The 17,067-nt window shown below is 43.3% G+C and overlaps 1 protein-coding gene across 1 annotated transcript in view; it reads left to right on the forward strand.

The window, feature by feature from the left end:
* The first annotated feature begins 7,155 nt into the window (after window positions 1-7,155).
* LOC143940080 (olfactory receptor 6B1-like) overlaps window positions 7,156-17,067 on the forward strand; it is a 29,065-nt gene continuing 19,153 nt past the window's right edge. The window contains exon 1 of the mRNA XM_077461127.1: window positions 7,156-7,320. The gene's annotated coding sequence lies outside the window, so the exon portion shown is untranslated. The remainder of the gene's footprint in view (window positions 7,321-17,067) is intronic.

The raw sequence follows: 17,067 nt of genomic DNA on the forward strand, positions 1-17,067 counted from the left end.
GGCTGTAGGGACAATCTTTCTAGGTTTATGATTCAACCTAGGCGTTCCAGGTGTTCTAGCGTTCTGGTGACACTGCAGTTCAGGAACGCTGCTGTTTTCTCCATGAGAAGCAAATCGTCTAGATAAGCCATGATGGCTATACCCTGAGCTCTTAGGTTTGCTAAGAGAGGGTCCAGAATCTTTGTGAAGACTCGAGGGGCCGTAGCAAGCCCAAACGGCAAGGCCACAAATTGAAAATGGCGCCGCTCTACCGCGAACCTTAGAAATGTTTGGTGTGCGGGAAAATTTGGCACATGGAGATATGCATCTTTGATATCTATTGATGCCATAAATTCTCCCCCTTGCAGGGAGGAGACCACAGTGCGGATTGACTGCATTCGGAAGGACCAGATGTGTAACAACCGGTTCAGATCCTTCAGATCTAAGATTGGTCTGACACTTCCATTTGGCTTTGGAACGGTGAAGAGATTTGAGTAAAACCCTGAACCCTGTTCTTTTGGGTCCACTTCTACTATCACCCCTTGGGATAGTAAGTGATCTAAGGCCCGAAATAGCGGTTTTTGCTTTACTGGATCCTTGGGGATCCTTGACCTTAGAAAGCGAGAAGGTGGAATCTCCTGAAACTCTAGCCTGTAGCCCAGAGATACCGAAGAGATAAACCACTTGTCCCGGATCTCTTACCGCCAGGCTCCTGCAAATCGCAGGAGCCTTCCCCCCACTCGACCGAGCGGGGGCGCCCCTTCACAAGGAAGCTTTTGGGCTCTGCTTGGCAGGCTTTCGCCCCCAAGTCTTTTCCTGTCCCTGGGCTCGGCCTTGAGCCTTTCCTCTAGAGGAGGGTTGAGAAGGCCGTCGCCAATGCTTAGAGCTTGATGCTCCGGGAGAGAGAGCATGCCTGAATGCAGGACACTTGCTCCTTTTGACTGGAAGGAGAGTAGATTTACCCTCTGAAATTTTTTGGGCGAATTTGTCAAATTCTTCTCCAAACAAACGTTCCCCTTTAAACGGGAACCCAATCAAATGCTTCTTGCATGACAGCTCAGCTGCCCAATTTTTTAGCCATAGGGCCCTTCGTATGTGTACCAACATGAGGGCCAAAGTGATGCTTGTTGGACAGAATCCAAAATCGCATCAATCATGAAACACAGAATATGAGGCAGTTCTGCATAATTTTTTACTTCCTCACTGGGAAGGAGCCCAAGCATCTGCTTAACCTGTTCCTTAAGGAACTGACACAACCCCACGGCTGCGACTGTAGGTTGCACCACAGCGCCAGTCATGGAAAAGGAGGCTTTTAATAAGGTTTCCAGCTTCTTATCAGTTGGATCCTTAAATACCTGCCATTATCCAAGGGACAAGTCAGGTTTTTATTCACGCAAGAAACAGCCGCATCAACAGATGGGACCTCCCACTTCTTGGTGAAACTTTCCTCCAGAGGATAATGCATAGAAAACCTTTTAGGAGGAGCAAACAGTTTATCGGGATGTCCCCAATCCTTATACAACAATTCATCCATTAAGGGATGGATTGGAAAGGAATAGGCAGTCTGTGGGGCTTTCCTGACTCCCAGGGAAGAAACAGAGGACGTAGCGACTTCAGCAGCAGGCATTCTGAATGTGGTACGGACCAATTCAGTATAATACTGCACCTGTTTTCTGAGTGCCTGGGAGGAGGGGACTCTCTCCTCTTCCTCTATTTCATCCGACTGCTCATGATCCCTGTCCCCAGACAGGGATCTCTCCTCATTTTCAGAAGAATCATCTGAGAGAGGAATTTCAGCAGAGGGAGGGGATCTACCCCTTTTCCTGCTATCTTTCAGGGAAGCAGAAATAAAATTCATTATTCTCCCTTCAAAACCCTCCAATGTAGCCCTAAGGGAGTCCTCGGTGACATAAACCAGGGCTGGGACATTAGGAGAGGCTGCAAAACCTGACAGGTGCACTGACTCGTCTTGAGAGGCTGGCTCCAGTCTTGCAGGGGGGGATGGTAACTTACAGGCACTTTTTTAGAACCCCTGGACCTAGGCGGTGATTTACCAGTGCCTTTGCTACCTCCCCCTGAGACCCTCTTACGAGGAGACATAGTCCTAAGCTACAAAGCAGTTGTGCTTAAAGTCTCACAATAAATATATATGCTTAACCACTTGCAGACCGGACCATTTTGCTGGTCAAAGACCAGACCACTTTTTGCGATTCGGCACTGCGTCGCTTTAACTGACAATTGCGCGGCCGTGCGACATGGCTCCCAAACAAAATTGACGTCCTTTTTTTCCCACAAATAGAGCCTTCTATTGGTGGTATTTGATCACCCCTGCGGTTTTTATTTTTTGCGCTATAAACAAAAATAGAGCGACAATTTTGAAAAAAACGCATGATTTTTTACATTTTGTTATAATAAATATCCCCCAAAAATATATAAAAAAACATTTTTTTCCCTCAGTTTAGGCCGATACGTATTCTTCTACATATTTTTGGTAAAAAAAATCGCAATAAGCGATTATTGATTGGTTTGCGCAAAAGTTATAGCGTTTCCAAAATAGGGATAGTTTTATAGCATTTTTATTAATATTTTTTATTATTTTTTTTTTACTAGTAATGGCGGCGATCAGCGATTTTTATTGTGACTGTGACATTGTGGGGGACCCATCGGACATTTTTGACACATTTTTGGGACCATTGTCATTTATACAGTAATCACTGCTATATAAATGCAGTGATTCCTGTGTAAAGGACACTGGCAGTGAAAGGGTTAACCAGTGGGTGGCAGTGTAGGGGTTAAGTGTTCCTAGGGGTGTGTTACTAACTGTGGGGGGGTTGGGCTTTCATTTAGTGAACACTGATCTCTGCTCCAATCACATGGAGCAGAGATCAGCGTCACTAGTTGCTAGGCAGAATGGAGAAATGTTGTTTACACAGCATTTCCTCCATTCGGCCGCTCCGTGAGACGATCGCGGGGATGCCCGTGGCGATCGAGTTCGCGGGTCCCGCGACCGGACTCACGGGGGTCCCGACCAGCGCGGGAGCGCGCCGCCGCCGGCGCGCTCCCGATGGCAGGGCGGCATCGAATATTGGACGTACCTGTACGCCAATATGCCTGCCCGTGCCATTCTGTCGACGTACATCATCGTGCGCTCGTCGGGAAGTGGTTAAACTGCACAACCTGATGCTGAGTAGGTGTCTAAGGTTTGCCTGGATCCAATCCCCACAGATGCTTACTGCCCACAGCTCCTGTGTCTCCACTTACAGCCCCCTGACGCTCTGGGCTTTTTAAAAACTGCCACCTGGCGCCTGCACAGTACAGCGCCGTGCACACCAACGTGCACGGCTCACAACCACACTCCCCCCTCCTCCATTAGGTCGGGAATGCTCCCGGCGTGCGTGCATGAGGACCACGGGATCCAGGGGGGAAAGGAGAACTCCACCGGAGCTGCGTGGGACCCCCAGACTACGTGGGACCCCTGTGTTACCTTGTTGTGGCAGGGATTGCAATGGAGACGTGAGACAGCTGGAGAACCAGGCTTCACTGAGCGTGTGTACTGAAAGGCATGTAAGTATGCATCAGGCTGCTCTCACTCCCTCTAGTGGTGGAAACCAGGTAAGACATACAACTACTCACAATGAAGAAATCCATCATATAATAATATAAAGGATTAACTTCCCTTACCTGTCCCCGCCGCAGGAATTGCTGAACCAGACAAATTCCAGCCTTCACCCATCACGGCGGGCAGTGTTAGCCAACCTTCAGGTTTATCTGGGGCTCTTTCTCGGAAGAGCCTCCTACCTGGACCATGTAAAAAGCTCTGCCAGAAACTTTCGTGCGCTCCGTGTAAACAGTACACCAAGTCTGGTTTTCCCAGAGCCCAGTCTTCCAAAGGAGAGGACTTACAGGCCAAACCTCGCTTCTTCGGCTGACGAGGCCCAGGTACCATACCATCTTGGGAGTCAAATATCGGCCCGAGGTATGGATCCGGTTTGTTGTAGCCCTTAGGCCCCTGCAGGGACCTGCATAGAGCTAAAGTTTTACGTGACCAACCACCATAGACACTGGCGAAAAAACTGAGGTGCCTCCCATATGGGAGGGGTTATATAGGGGAGGAATTCTCCTTAATTGGGGTCAACCAGTGTCCAATCACCAGAGGTGCCTATATAACCCACTATGTAATGAAGCTCCTGTGTCCCGTGATGTATGATCAAGAAACACAGTTTTGTGATCGCAATCACCAAGACAATACACGGCACAGTAATGGACTACTATGTATTGTGGTGCACTGAAAATTCTGCATATCCATATTTTGTTTTATTTATGTGCATTGGTAGCCGAAAAACAATTAACAAAGTGTAAAAAAAAATTAGACCACCATTTTATAATTAAATTTATGATATGAGCCTGAAAAGTAAAGCGTTAAAAAAATAGCACTAGCCACTTGATATAAATGTACCAAAGTCTGGGACCTCTAGAGGCCTAATGGTGACCTCCAGAGTCAGGGACAGCTGACATCCTTCTGTGTAGAGTGGGTTACAAGGCATGGTGGGTGTACTGCAAGATGAAAAGGTGGGTTCCAGACACTTTTTGAATGCAAAGAAATTTATTGTCTCTTGAACAGAACTGTGGGAGTGTTAGGAAGGGCACGCCAGCAATCAAGATGGCGACCTTAGACGTCCCCCTGTTCTACATGTTCCACCGAAAAGGGCTTTGCAAGCACGTGCACGCGCACCCATGTTCACGCGCCTGTGCACTAGTGTTGCACAAAATTCTGACATGTGCGCACAGGTGCAAGCGCACGCTGACGCTTCTGGTGCTAATAGTCTATTTAAACTCCTTGTTCCCTTACATCAGTGCTGTCTGGGCTACAGCATTTACCTGAGACCCCTGATTATCGTCTGCCTGTATCCTGCTCCAGTTGACCCTACCCAACTTGCTCCTGGCAACCCCTGCTATCTGCCTGCATCTTACCTCAGCCTGTTTGACTACGCTCCCGCCTGCTCCTTCTGCTACCTCGCTGCCAGGCTGCTGCTGAACCTGCCTGTACCCAGGACCATGTTCCTGCCTGTTCCTTCTGCTACCTCGCTGCCTGCCTGTTGCCGAGCCTGCCTGCACCTGACCCTGCTCCAGTGTTCACCTGCTTGGACTTGTTTGCAGATGCTTCCAGTCCATCTGTCTGCACCTGCCTGAGCTTCAGCTTCCTGTCTGACAGTTGTTCCTGAGTCCATTCCAGTTCCTGCTGTAGTTCCAGTCCAGCTCGTCTACTAGCAACCTTCCCAGGCACTTGTGCGACTCTGCACTCCTGCGCCTCCTGTCTGCTCTATCAGGCGCCTTGAGTCAGAGGTGTAAGAGAGGCCTTCCTCTGCATACCAGACTCTACCACCAGGTACGTGACAGGGAGAGAGTGTTAGGGCCAGGACACCCCTAAGTAGATGCAATGATAATTGGCAGACTGCGAGACTTCTATAGGAAGACAGCTATACAGGTGAAGGCCTCCAGCCAGACACCACTTCTGTATAGGTAGGATCGCTGTCTCCCTTGGCAACAATCTTCTAGCAGTTACTAACGGTAGTTATATTCAACTATTGGCAACACAACAGTTCTCCACTTACTCCCCATTCACTCACTGTGGGTCTTTACTCAATGAACTCCCAGTATTTCACTAGACTTCAGATCCAATAGCCACTGGATCCCCTGTGTTCTTCCACTTTAGGGCTCAGTATCTTTCTCAAACATCACCCCCATTTCCCTGCTGAGTCCCTGGCTTGGAACTCCCAGATACTCTTCAAGCGTTACCCTTGCTGACCTGCTAGGTCTCTGGCTTGGCACCCACTGATGCTCCGCAAGCATCCCATCTGCTGTCCCGTGGGGTCCCTGACTTGGAAATCTTTGAAGTTTTTCCCACTTCATCGTCCCCGGCTGGCGAGAAGACTGCTCTGGTACTGGCTTCAGCTTACTCGCAGTGGCCTCCGGTAACAAGAGTAATGTAGGCTAAGGTTGTTTGTGTACATAAGCTAGGGGAGAGTGTCTAAAGGAATGTTTTACTAGGTAGTAGGTGTCCTACCAGGGATTAAACCCACCTGATCAGGAGAGGTCCATCATGGGAGGAAGGTAAGGCATTTAGCATTCTGTACCCTGATGTAAAGTTTTATATCTAGGTTGAGAAAGGATATTGGTCTATGACTTCCACAGCATGAGGAGTCCTTGTCCAGTTTAGACAGTACCGTTATGTGTGCCGTGATGGCTTCTGGTCATATCTCATACTCCTCCATGGCAGAATTGGAAAAGACACCTGGAGAAGCTCATCCTCAGAGATCTCAACTTAAGGAAGTCCGTTGACAAGGATTGTATATGACCCTGTTCTAGGTATTTAATGGTGGACTTCAGTCTGTGTCATGGTGTATTACTCATAATGCTACATGGTATGCATACACTTTAGACTTCCCAAAATTAAGAGCGATGGATATCCCAGCTTATTTATTTTTCATGATTTAGGAATGACATGCACCTGGGGCTGTTTATTAAATGATAGGCTGGTTTGAGATCCTTGTTGGACTATACATTTTTAGTTCTTAAATGATAATATTTTTGTGACATCAGAATACCAAATTTCTTTTAGGAGAAAGTTTTTCAGCAAACAGATTTTATTCACTATTTAGAGGAAATTTACAGGACTTAGTGGCTGGTGTAGGAATTGTACAGCATGTTACTAATTTCCTACAAGTCCTGAGACTGTGGAATACCAACAAATATAGAAAGCCTTATAGGAAAGGCATTGCTATAGATAATATCTTAAACTACAGTGAACATCATATTAAGAAAAAATTGTATAATCACAATAAAGGAGCTTGTCTCAAAGAAAAAGAAAAACTTGTTTGAGAAGCTTTCATTTGAAGCCACCATTCTGTTTTTTGGATGCATGCAAATTTTAAAGTAGTGAAGTTAAACTTTCTAAGAATGTCCTAAAAAGTTTACCTGTGTCAATACATGGCCATATTTGTGAACACTAAAGTTTTAAATTGACTTTTAATATATTATGAGAATAAAGTTTAAAAGGCTAAGTTATTCAGCCGAGACTTGGTCAATTGGGAAAAGTCAGCACAATAACTTCAGAAAGAGATGGTTTGTGTGATTATAAAAGTACCCCATAAGACCTTGCATGGCTGGATTGTTGGAGATAAACTAGATGACATGTTATGCACAATGGGAGTCTATAGCTGCTATATAACATAAGCCAGAAATTAGTTGATTCTGTTTTTAAATGAACAGTTATATCTCATCATTTCTACATATATCCTTTTTATTACTTCAGTGTAGTAGGAAGAATACTAGATAAGATAGGTAAGGAAACTGTATAGATGTGTCATGCAAATCAAATAAGCTGTATAAGCTGTTCAAGCAAAAACTATTTTACATCTGTGTTTCATAGCAATGTTTTACATAGTTCTTGTTTATATTTAAGTTTTTATATAAGTATTATTGTGATTATTTTGATGATCAACAATCAATTAGCATTTATACTCTTTCAAAAGGAAGCTCTGCTGATTTTATCATCTAATCATGTGCAAACTAAAATGCTGTTTTTTATTTTCCTTGCATGTCCCCCTCGGATCTACAGTGAATTTACTTCCAAGTGCACTCGCTGTGCAAAATGGATTTTCCTTTAGTAAATAACCCCCATAGTGTCTTATGTGTTGTGCTGCAATGCAGTGACATGTTACATTTCTCCACAGTGCACCTCACTGCACATCACATCAGCATCATGGCTTGAAAGGGGCACATAAAAAAACAATTTTTTTCTATGTTTTCTAGGGGTGACCTGCATTTATTCAGTGTGGAAAAACACAAATCACTGCACATGTGAACAAGTCCTTAAGGATCCAGTCAGAGCAGATGGTGCCTCCATTGTCCCTGCATAAGCCTTGTGCAGTGATCATTAGAGTTAGGCCTTATTCACACGCTAGTATTTTAGCGAATGCTCTTTGGAGAGCTGTGTTTGCCCGCACAGCAGTCAAATTGGGAGAACTGGCTGTATCTATGCAGTCGCTGCATCAAAATTGACATGAACACCTGTGTTTTGCTATAGTATGCCCCCTGTAAATGAGGTCTAACTTTGGTACAAATATGCAGCCCTTTTAGTGCAGATCACAGATTTGTTCTCTGATATAATCTCAAACTGGGCTGCAGCAAACCTGTAAAGTAAAAAATATATTTTTTATTTTATTTTTTGTTTTTAAATAAATACTCTTGTGAGTAATTAACCTCCTATATAACCCCATATTATCTCTAATTGACTACAGAATAATTCCTTCCCCTGCTAACCATAGTTATACTTCTTTCTTGCTTTTGTTAAGGCTAATATGTGAATGTTGTATTGTTTATATTTTATCAATTCCTTTGATTCATATTCTTGTGTGAAAAGAAATAAAGTTGAACAAAATATTACAGTGCAGACATGCAAAAAATGGCATTTAACTCCTGCAAGGCTATTTAAAACACCTGAATATTTCCCAAAAATATGGGGATTTGGTCACACCATATTGCTATATGGTGCTTAAGCCCACTTACTGCGACAAAGTACCCCATGATTAGTGAGTCCTTTGTGTGCTTTGTAATTGCAGTAACGCTAATTGTTTTAACAACTAATTGTTTTATAACTTGTCAGGATTCAAAAATCAATACATTTTATGTTACTTATTAGATTGTCTGTAACATGAATGCAAAATGAAATCATTCCAAAATGCAAAGCTTTTCACACCCCTGAAATATAAAAAAATCACTTTGACACAAATAATGACAAAATTGTTGGCAGACCAATAGACCAATAATTGTTTTGTAAAAATAATCTGGATCATAAGGGATTCACAGCTACTAGTCCTAAAGCACTTAATAATGTATCCAGACATTTTGATAGACTTTGTTAAAGGTTTGATAGTCGTTCTTTTTTCAAAGGATTTAAATTGAATAATGTTTGGTTTTCACGCATTGTTTATTTTTTCCTGTTTCGATTCAACAAAATAATAAGTGCAATATATGTAAACCGTAGAAAGTAAACTATGTTTAAAAAATTTCTGCATAGAAACCAATGAGCTTCTAACCTCAGCTTGTTCAATTAAGCTTTGGTAATAAAACCTGGAAGCTCATTGGTTTCTATGCAGAAATGAGCCTGATTTTGCACTTTCCAGCTTTAGTAAATCAATCCCATTGTGTATATAAAAGTGGGGTATGCCTGTATTTATAAATACTGGCACTTTTTGAAAGCTGACCCCCAGGTAGTAAACTGTATCAAGGATAAAGCTGAGATTGTCTACCATAGGAACACCTCAAAACAGGACCAATTGAGTCACTTTAATAGGGAAGGCAGACAGGGCAAATGCAAATATTATGTAACCCATAAGTGTGGCAGCTGCTCATACTGCAAATTTTTGTGGCCCGGAAAGACACATACCTTACCAAATGGTATATGCCATCAATGCCATCAAGCCAAGCACTTTACAAACTGCAAGACAATGGGCATCGTCTATCTTTTGGCAAGTGTATGCAGTAGCTACTATGTCGGTAAGACTAAAAAACATCATTTCTGTCAATTGATCTATGACCATGTATCCGCCATCAAGGGGATGATATCATGTCACCTGTTGGAAGACATGGAATGTGGAAACACAATTAGAACCCTCATAGTGTTAGATTCTTTGCCCTTGTAAGGATACATACAGACATATGAGGAGTTCTCAATGTGTAAACAGCCAGCCACTACCCTCTTGTGGAGATTGGCAGGTCTTCAATTTTCTGCATATATATTTATATATATAATTACATGTGAGTGATTTTGCACAGCCTATGTTCCCGATCCTTTCCCTCCTCAATTTACGGGTCTGTCCATGTGGGTGATGTGTTGTGATCCATCCTGGGCTGGATGATAGTGGGGTCCCCTGTTTGGGCTGCATAGCGGGCCAGCTTCAGTGGACACATCTGTGTTTCCATCGCTTGGCCCTAATCTCTGCTTGCGGTCCAGGTTATTTGGCTCTACCTTTTGGTGAGTGGGTGGAGCTTCTTCTCATGGAGGGGTGGGACCCGTGGGTGGTTTCTCTACACTGGCAGCTTCTGACTGGTTGCAGAGTGGGTGAACCATTTTATTTTGTTCCCGCGGTGTATCAGTTGTCTGAGAGCCCTGGGATGTTGTGACAGCGATGCTCCAAGCACTCGTAGGTAGGCCCATCCCCACCCTTCTTAGGACTCTTCACTGCATGTGGGGTAGAGGAGTCATCTGAGCCTGGCCCAAGGGAACAACCGGCGGGACCCCTGTTCTGCCATCTTGCACTATACCTCTGACATTTTATACATCCAACACGAGGCTAGTGGATCCAACACCACAAAAATTGTGGGTAAGTGTTTGACATTGGACGTACTTGTATGCACATTTTATTCTCTGATACGTTTGACCCTTTATATGAGGGCTTGATAAGGCTTGTGGGTAATTTCCCTGCTACTGCTAACAACCATATGCAGTAAGAGAAACCTTAATAGACGTGTTTCTCAAACTGGGGAGTAGGGGTGTAGTTTGTAATTTTAAAGGGTCCCACAGTAGGTTATCCTTTTGCCCTGGTATCTTTATACATAGTTTTGTTTGGATTTATGGTATCCTACTAGTTACACTTGGTATTAGGGAACTTTATATGATATTTTTCTAGATGCTCATTTGCAATTGTGAATGGGAGCTTAGTATCCATAAAGAATTATCTTTGGACTACCCCATGTGACTGGAGGGTTGGCAGCGGCTGGCTGTAGGAGGACCATATATTGTGACTCAATTAATGTCTCTGTTTGAACTCTGAGGTATGTGGCAATAAATGATTGAGCCATTACATTTATTGATGAATTGAGACTGAAATTTATGTTTACAACATTCTTATTTTAATGCTCAGCTACAATATATTTTCCTGAAGAAGTGGGCTATGACCTGTGAAGCGTAACTACATTGAAGCTACAGCGAGTCTCTTATCCCCTATGGCAGTGGGGTTGATGAGAATCAACACTAAGAGGAGCATTACATTGTGTTTCTTTTCATGTTTGTGGTACATGTGCACATTTCTATGTCCTATATTTTAAACTTGTATAAATAAACTTTTTGGATATTTTTTTTAACCATTTTATACTGTTAAAGTCCTTCCAATCTAGCATGTTAGGATTATTTGTGTATTCTATTTTCCAGGATGAGGTACCAAACATATACTGTCCATCAATTTAGGGCCCTCCTTTGAGGCCTTCCTCACAATTTTCTTTTACTCTCCATGTGGATGCATGCCTTCACAACAAAAATTAAAGACTACTGGGTTGCCACCCTCCTAGACCCCTAGTGCACAGGCAAAATGGGTCAGTTTTTGTAGCCCATCCACAAAGGATGCAGCAATTCTATGCCATTTTCAGAGCCTATCTAACTTAGGTCTTTCCCAAAGCTGTCCACCCAGATGCCACCATTGCCAAGGGATCACTTAACTTTCCCTATTGAGTTGCTAAATCACTGGCCAGCCTACTGAGGCATCATGCAGTTGCTGTTTCTTAGCTAGGGAGTAAACATTCTTCAATGTTTCTTGGTGATTTTGTCAATTGCAGTGTCTGCAGTTTAACCCATCTAGTCTGTGGGCACCCTAATTTGTATTTCAAGTACCTAAAATGCAAACTTTTTTGAATATATTAGAGAAATATATATCTAATATATTAGAGAAAGGATACAATCTCTGTCAGTTTATTCTTGTTGTGGGCATGTCCAATGGAGACATTTGCCTTTTGTATGTGTCCCGGTGTCCATTAACACTAGTACCAAAAGAGAGGGATAAAATTGAATTGGGGACAACTTCCAATGGGAACACTTGTTCTAGTGTCAACTGCCTTAGAGGGGATTTGCCTTATCTCATAGAAATTTCATCTTACCTTTCTTGTGTCTATGGAGCAAGAAGTGAAGTTAATATTCTCCAAGGATACAACGACTTCAGAATAAAGCAGACAAATGTTTAAAGCCTATTTGAAGCCTCAATTTTTTAACATAATGCAGTCGGGCTGCACGAAAAGAAATAAATGTGAAAATTGTATTCTTAGTTAATGGACTATTGTGCCGCAGTATGTGTTAAAATGCCCAGAATGCTTGAGATCTAGACCACTGCTTAATACAGATTACAAAAGTCCAGGTCTCTATTGGTTTGGCATGTTCCCCTGCAAAGTGCTCAGATTAACAGCACAGTTCAGGGAGCTAGGGACCTCAGTGCTTTTTGTTAAGCAAAGTTCTGGATCTCCAGCAGGCTAGAAGCATGTGACATTATAACCCTAACTGCAGCACAATAGTAAATTTAAAAATGATAAATAAGGCCGACATCTACTTAATAGTTTCATAGTTAGTTAGGTTGAATAAAGACACCAGTCCATCCTGAGTGAGTGTCTACAACTGTCCCCATCCCTGTACATTGCACACTCATGTTGGTCCCTACCCACAATCCAAGGTCCCCATTCATATCCCTGGGCCAATTTTGAACAGAAGCCAATTTACCTACCTGCATGTCTTTGGATTGTGGGAGGAAACCCACGCAGGCACAGGGAGAACATGCAAACTCCAGGCAGGTAGTGTCATGGTTGGGATTTGAACCAGTGACCCTTCTTACTGCTAGGTGAGAGTGCTAACCACTACACCACTGTGCCTCCCTTATCATTCAGCTAAGTCTTCATGTACACTGCTCCTGGTAAACGGAAGTTTATGAGCAGATGGACTTTTTTTTCAGCTGCCCCTGAACTCTCCTCTATGTTATCTTATTAGTACATGTACACAGGGTCGTTTATAGTCATTTCTAGGCATAGGCAGTTAAAGCGGTTCTTCACCCTAAAGGGGAAGTTCTGCTAATCTGATCCCTCCCCCCTCCGGTGCCACAGTCGGCACCTTTCAGGGGGGAGGGGGTGCAGTTATCTGGATAATCCAGGTATCTGCACCCACTTCCGGGCAGACCACCGCAGACCCCCGCAGATGCCCCACCCCCCAGTTGTGTTCTGGGAAACACACAGTTCCCAGGACACAGCGGGGACCAGAAGAGACGCGCAGCGTGACTCGCGCAGGCGCAGTAGGGAACCGGGCAGTGAAGCCGCAACACTTCACTTCCTGATTCCCTGACAGAGGATGGCGGCGGGGGCAGCAGCGGGAGGAGCAATCACTCGTCATCTGCCACTGACATCGCTGGACCCTGGGACAGGTAAGTGTGATTTTATTAAAAGTCAGCAGCTGCAATATTAGTAGCTGCTGGCTTTTAATATTTTTTTTTTAGGTGCAGAACCACTTTAAGTTGAGAAGCATTTTTTGTAAAGCAAAAAAATGAGTTCAGGATGGATGTTCAGAGGCATTTGTGCTAATTAGTGTTTCCTGTACAATCTTATGCTACCATTTATAGTTAAGTTTAGTCATCCTACAACTTACTGTGGAGTTAGTTAAAGCAAATGATATAGCAAGTTAATACAAAGTGCTCAGAAGTGGGATTAAAAATCAATCTCAGGGTTATTGTTTTTTTAATAGTCACACAATAAACATTTAAAACTTTTCTAACATTCCCTCCTCTTTGTGTGACTATTTTATCTCAATACATTTCGATGATAGCCCCTGTGTTATACACTTTCAGACTGTATGTCATTAAAGCGGGAGTCCGCCGGGACTCCGCGTTTATTTTATTTTTTTTAAGTCAGCAGCTACAAATACTGCAGCTGCTGACTTTTAAAATAGTGACACTTACCTGTCCAGCGCGCCCGCGATGTCGGCACCCGAAGCCGATCTCTAGATCGACACTCGAGTGCTGCCGCCGACATCTTGGTTATGGGAATCAGGAAATGGAGCCTTTCGGCTTCATTTCCCGGTTCCCTACTGCGCATGTGCGAGCCGCGCTGCGCAATGTGGACGGTCCCCGCTGCCTCTGGGATCTGTGTGTTTCCCAGCAGGCAGCGGGGCACTTGCGGAAGGAGGCGGGCACTTGCGGAAAGGGGCGTAATGTACGCCCCTTTCCGCAGAGAGCTAGCCCGGAAGAGGGTGCAGTTACCTGGATTTTCCAGGTAACTGCACCCCCCTCCCCCCTGAAAGGTGCCAATTGTGGCGCCGGAGGGGGGGAGGAATCCGATGAGTGGAAGGTCCATTTTAGGGTGGACCTCCGCTTTAAGTTGAGCTTCAATGTCCACATAAGTCTCCTCAGAGGTAGAAAGGGTTTGATACAATGTTCTTGAGACTGCAGTTTCAATCAGTTTTTGTGAAAGACCTCGAATACAGGGAATGCAGCAGCATCCGCAAGTTACCAAAACGGCCAAAGCCATAGCAATTGAGATCAAGCATGATGGATAAGTCCAGTCCATTTACCGAACCAAGGAATAAAGGTGTAAAAAAATACTGTGCTGTGAAAAGATGTGCTCTACCCAGCTGCCAACACTACTGAAGACTGCACAGTAACATGCAAAAATTAAAACAAAAAAGTGTGGCACTTAGGTGGCAACAAACCACATGAACCAGTAAGTCAGTAATTCAAGCAAAGATAATTACATACACTTCAAAAAAAGGAGAAAATATGTGTAAATTCCGTTATATATCAAGAGATCTTACTCCCAGGTGGAAGAGTGCATGAACCTCATGCACACAAAAGGTTAAAGTAAATAAAATTAATTTAACATATACAGTCCATCAAGTGAACGTCTAACAGTCCTTGAAATGTGTAATATCAATCACAATTCCAACCTTGAGGTGATGTAAAAAATGTGAAATTCAACTTCTGATGTGTAGAATAATACCACCACCACCGTGATAAAGAAGGGGAGAGGAGGCTTACCAAATGACATGGACTCAGAGGAAGGCTTACGCCTCTCAAGTCATATGGGCCTGTAGGTTAGAAAAATAGATAATCATACATCTAGTGTGTAATCTCCCTCAAGTCTTCAGGTCATCAGGACCCCCATGTATCATTTCAAATGGGCTTAAACCTTCTTTTGTGGGTGTGATATATATACTGGTCACAGCTACTAGTAGGCAGTACAATTTTTACCTGTTTCTTCCATAGCTTTTCTCAGTTTGCTTTTTACAATGCCATTATGTCTTTCCACCAATCCAGCTGATTGGGGATGATAAGCACAATGGTATTTCACTTTAATTCTCATCACTTCTGTCAAATGTTGTATAGTTTTATTTACAAAATGAGGTCCACTATCACTGTCTGTGCATATGCACTTCCTGTCGGGAATTTCTCCACCCATTTGGTCTGAGTGTCTGATTACCAAACAATATTTCTTCCTTTCACATTTGTCTAATTCAATAAAATCCATGCAAATGTGTTGGAATGGATATTGCGGTGTTGGGAACTTCCCTTCCTGTGGTCTTACGCCTCCCTGAGCATTGTATCTTGAGCATATAATGCATTGAGAGCAAAAATATTTTTTTTTAGTAGATAGTGAAGCCATAGGCTGTACATACCTTAAATAAATATCTCAGTCATCCCTCTGTTTGACACATCAGTTACTACATGTGTCAATACTGCTGCATGCCTAAACAGGGATTTTGACAATACCGATTTTCAATCAGGTGACATGTAGATGTTATCTATTATTGTGCAAGCTTTTGTTTTCCAATATCGTTTCTCCCCGGGGGGTGTATTCTGCTGCATATCAGTAAGGACTGTATGATCTATCTCTATGGATTTCTCGTTCTGTTATTATTTGTGTTTCTTTTGCCACTATTTTGGCTGCTTCATCTGCCCTTTTATTTCCCTTTGAGATGGGGTCTGTATATTTTGTGTGACATTTGCAGATTACAAGCTCTTTTGGTAACTGTATTGCATCTAAGAATTCTAGCATGAGGTCTGTGTGTGAAATTGGTTTACCACTGGAGGTGACCAACCCCCTGATTTTCCATTGTTGTGCAAAAACATGTACTGTTGAAAAGGCATATTGACTGTCATTGTATATGGTTGCGGATTTTCTTTATGATAGTAGGCATGCTTTTGCCAGTGCTACAAGTTCTGCTACTTTTGCTGAATAATGTTGTGATCATGTCCTAGCGTCCAAAATGTCATCCTGTGTCACTACTGCATATCCATTTTTCTTACTGGAGCCATCAACAAAAAGTTTCATGTCAGGGTGTTGTGGAAAATTTTCTGAAGATGTATTTTAATATGTATTGTCATTAGTCCCCCTGTGCTCGTTCTCCCCTAGCCCACCTTAAAGAGCTGACTGGGGCAGACTGACGCTGGTTGAGATCTGTTAGGTAGTAGATAACTTCCTGGGATTGGAAAGAGGTGTTTGCAGAGTGAGGATATGTCCGCCAGCAAAAAGGGCCCCTGTGCATTGTACAGACGATCGTCTGAGGGGATATGCTTGCTCTGCAAGGATTGGTTGTGGGTGGATGTGCGCTCATTGTCTCTGCTGTGTCTGATCACCACATGTGGGGATACATAGCGCACATCTGTGGATAACCTTCCATCCACAAGGAGGTGTAGAATAATTCAGATATTCATTGTTCTCTGGAACAATGTATATTAAGGATTTCTATCAACGGAATTGTAGTCATCATTCATTGGTTTTGTATGGTTTCCATCATTGACTATTTGAATGTATACATGTCTGTGATTGGTTCTTTTGAAGGAAAACAAATGTCTGATTGGCTTTCTGTGAAGACACCACCTTCTTCTGTATTGTATTGCATTGTATTGTCCTTATATGGTCATTCACATCCTGTGTTGCTGCTGTAATGTAAATAAAAGCAGATTGCTCAGCTCAGAGAGGTCAGACATGCTGATCGATTGGAGAATGTAAGAATGCTGGGGATGTCTCTTTAATGGGGAACCAGAGGGGCCTGGCTGAGGAGCAGCCAGGCTGAGATGAGGATGTAGGAATGCGGGTGATATCTGAATACTTTGATGAGTGGGTTGAAAGGTAAAGTATTATATCATTAAGACGGAAATGTTATTGTAATGGGAAACAGGAGATTTGGCTGTGTGCTCTGCGTACGGCTAAATTTCGCTGACATCAGTAGTGAGCCAGGTAGGAGTAAACAGAACCTCCTTTTGCAATTGGATCATTCAGCTATGT

This window comes from Lithobates pipiens, unplaced genomic scaffold, assembly GCF_037356315.1.
Source record: "Lithobates pipiens isolate NorthernLeopardFrog02 unplaced genomic scaffold, aLitPip1_a1.2 Scaffold_3, whole genome shotgun sequence".
NCBI lineage: Eukaryota > Metazoa > Chordata > Amphibia > Anura > Ranidae > Lithobates > Lithobates pipiens.